The sequence below is a fragment of the Aethalodelphis obliquidens genome, unplaced genomic scaffold (genome assembly GCF_003676395.1).
Source record: "Aethalodelphis obliquidens isolate GAN/ISIS:26980383/991018 unplaced genomic scaffold, ASM367639v1 scaffold10, whole genome shotgun sequence".
Lineage (NCBI taxonomy): Eukaryota > Metazoa > Chordata > Mammalia > Artiodactyla > Delphinidae > Aethalodelphis > Aethalodelphis obliquidens.
Genome location: NW_020837954.1, coordinates 27,601,410 through 27,604,088, shown reverse-complemented (window position 1 = coordinate 27,604,088; position 2,679 = coordinate 27,601,410). Strand labels below are relative to the sequence as shown.

At 39.0% G+C, this 2,679-nt stretch overlaps 1 pseudogene; it reads left to right on the top strand.

The window, feature by feature from the left end:
- The first annotated feature begins 377 nt into the window (after positions 1-377).
- LOC113622984 (nuclear cap-binding protein subunit 2 pseudogene) lies at positions 378-2,061 on the top strand (annotated as a pseudogene).
- The last annotated feature ends 618 nt before the right edge of the window (positions 2,062-2,679 follow it).

The following is a 2,679-nucleotide window of genomic DNA, read 5'->3' as shown; positions in this document are numbered from 1 at the left end:
AATAATGAGAGTTGACTAGAGCCCACATTTTTAGACTTAATCTAATATTCCATTTGTGTAACTGTTGCTTCTGAAAGGTGAAAAGTAATGCCACCATTTTTAAGAGAATTGAATAAACCTGTTGCAAGAGGGTTCTCTTAAATATGAAACAGATCCTAGTTAACCTAAATTAAATTGCCTTAGCCTCAATGGTACCTCTGAAGTTCACATAAAAGGTGGGAGCTCCTGGTTCAATCCCATGACTCTGGGATCTGTAGAATACTTAACTTCATGCAAAATAGTCATGGTATTTACACTGGTGTATCTTGAAACTAATGGAAATTGAACAGTAGATAAATGAGAAGGCAGTTATTAGCCCTAAGGTTTGTAAGCTAGTGATGCTAGGATTGGGAAATTGGTGTTCATCAGGTACCTTTCAAGTGTGGGAGGATAGAAAAAGCTTGGATCAAAATTTTACATGTTTTATCTGTAGTATTAGTTTGTGACCATTATGAACTCTCTAAGCTATCTTAGGGGGGGAAATGGGGTTGGTTTTATTTAAAAGTAACATTGCTAAGTCTAATCAGTGTTATCTTGGGTCAAGCCACTTTATCCATTCTCATAAGGCTACTGAGAAAAGTCATGTAGCTGGTGTCAATACAAGTTCAAATGGTTTCAAAAAAAAAAATCCACCAAATACAAGGCAGAGTTTGACTGCCAAAGGAGATTGAGCAGGATCATTGAGAAAGCTCTACCCCAAAGACCTAGGTACACTGCCTAAGATTGAGACTGGACAAGAAAATAGAGAATCTCCTCTGTCCTCTACCACCAGGATATTACGCACCAGGTAATAAACTACAGCAGCCTAGCCCTTGGGGAGAGGTAAGAGCGTGGAGAGAGATCACCTCTGTGGCAGTGGCACACAGAGAAAACTGAGGTAGAAAAGCTGAGGGTAGAATTGAAACATTAAGAGAAATCCATTAATACCAAGCCCTTCCTCTAAGCACAAGGTAATGCTAAAGGAAGTTGAAGTTTGTAGTGTGCACTGAAGGTAACCACAAAGCAATAACAAAACCCAAACTCAACTCAAATCCTGACTATATTGACTCAGTCTCCTGTGCAAACAGCCTAGAACAAGAAGTGTGCCTATTTCCTGGCCTAAATACTATTTACCTTAATCTCTACTATATTACACAAGAAGTACCTCTTTCAACAACAAAAAAATATGAAACAGAAAGACTCAAATGAAAGGAACCCATCATCTAGAGACAAAGCAATCAACAGAACAGATACAGAGATGACACAGATGTTAGAATTACCACAGGGGGCATTTAAAATAACTATGATTCATATCTTAAAGGTTCTAGTGGAACATTTGTGAGGTTTCAGGAAAGTGATAGAAACTATAAGAAATAAAAACTATTAGAAATAAATTTTAAGGTCTATTTAGAATATAGGTAACAGAAACACAGACGAAGGATGGGCTCATAAATAGACTAGACACAGTTGAGGAAAGAATCAATAAACTTGAAAATAGACCAATAGAAATTAGCTAAATGGTTTCATTATACTTGGAGTGGCGGCGCCCTCAGCCACTTCTCTGCACTATTTGGGTGGCCTCCTGAAGGCACTGCGCAGCAACTCCTACGTCAAGCTGAGCCAGCACTGGGACCAGCCCTTCTGGCGTGACAGTGAAGAACAGGAAAAATTATTGAAGAAAAGCTGTACATTGTATGTTGGAAATCTTTCCTTCTATACAACTGAAGAACAAATCTATGAACTCCTCAGCAAAAGTGGTGACAGAGAGAAAATCATCATGGGCCTGGATAAAATGAAGAAAACAGCATATGGGTTCTGCTTTGTGGAATACTATTCAAGAGCAGATGCAGAAAATGCCATGCAGTACATAAATGGAATGTGTCTGGATGACCGGATCATTTGCACAGACTGGGACGCAGGCTTAAAGGAGGGCAGGCAGTATGGCCGTGGCCGTTCTGGGGGCCAGATGCGAGATGAGTATCGTCAGGACTACGATCTGGGAGAGGAGGCTATGGAAAGCTGGCCCAAACCTGTGAGTGGTGAGAGCCCCATCATGAAAAGCTCACTCCTTTGGCCTGTTGAATTTGATGTGCTTTACCCAAGGTCTGCGAACCTTCCCATTTTTACCAAGCTTTAATCAATGTCTCTACTGAGCTGGAAGCCTCTTCATGGTTTTCCTCTTAAAAATTATTAAAGGACAGAATCCAAAAGAATGCCTTTAATTCTATAGTCTTCGCATCTTGGTCGTGTGTCAGATTACCAGAATAATTTACCAGGTCAAAAATTGTGTTCCTTAGCAGCAGACTTAACATATAATATTGTCTATCAGCCCAAAACACACTTCTTTTAGGAAGATTGGAAAAAAAATTTTAAGTGTTTACCATGTTTACTTCTAAGTAGTTCTACCTTGGGGCCTGGAATTACTATTTTAAAAATTTTAAGTTTGCATGAGATAAAGTTTAATAAGGGGAGTTTTGCTATGTAATGTGGCTTTGCTCTAAATTAGGAATAGATGTTTGATAACTGAATTTTTTTCTATGTTGAATTTTAATCTCGAAAGGAAAACTTAAGAGTCAAGGGAACTTCCTAAATAGTTGGTGCAAAAGTAAGCCTTAGGCAGTCGCAGGGGACACCACCTCTTATATGCTTTATATATCAGGA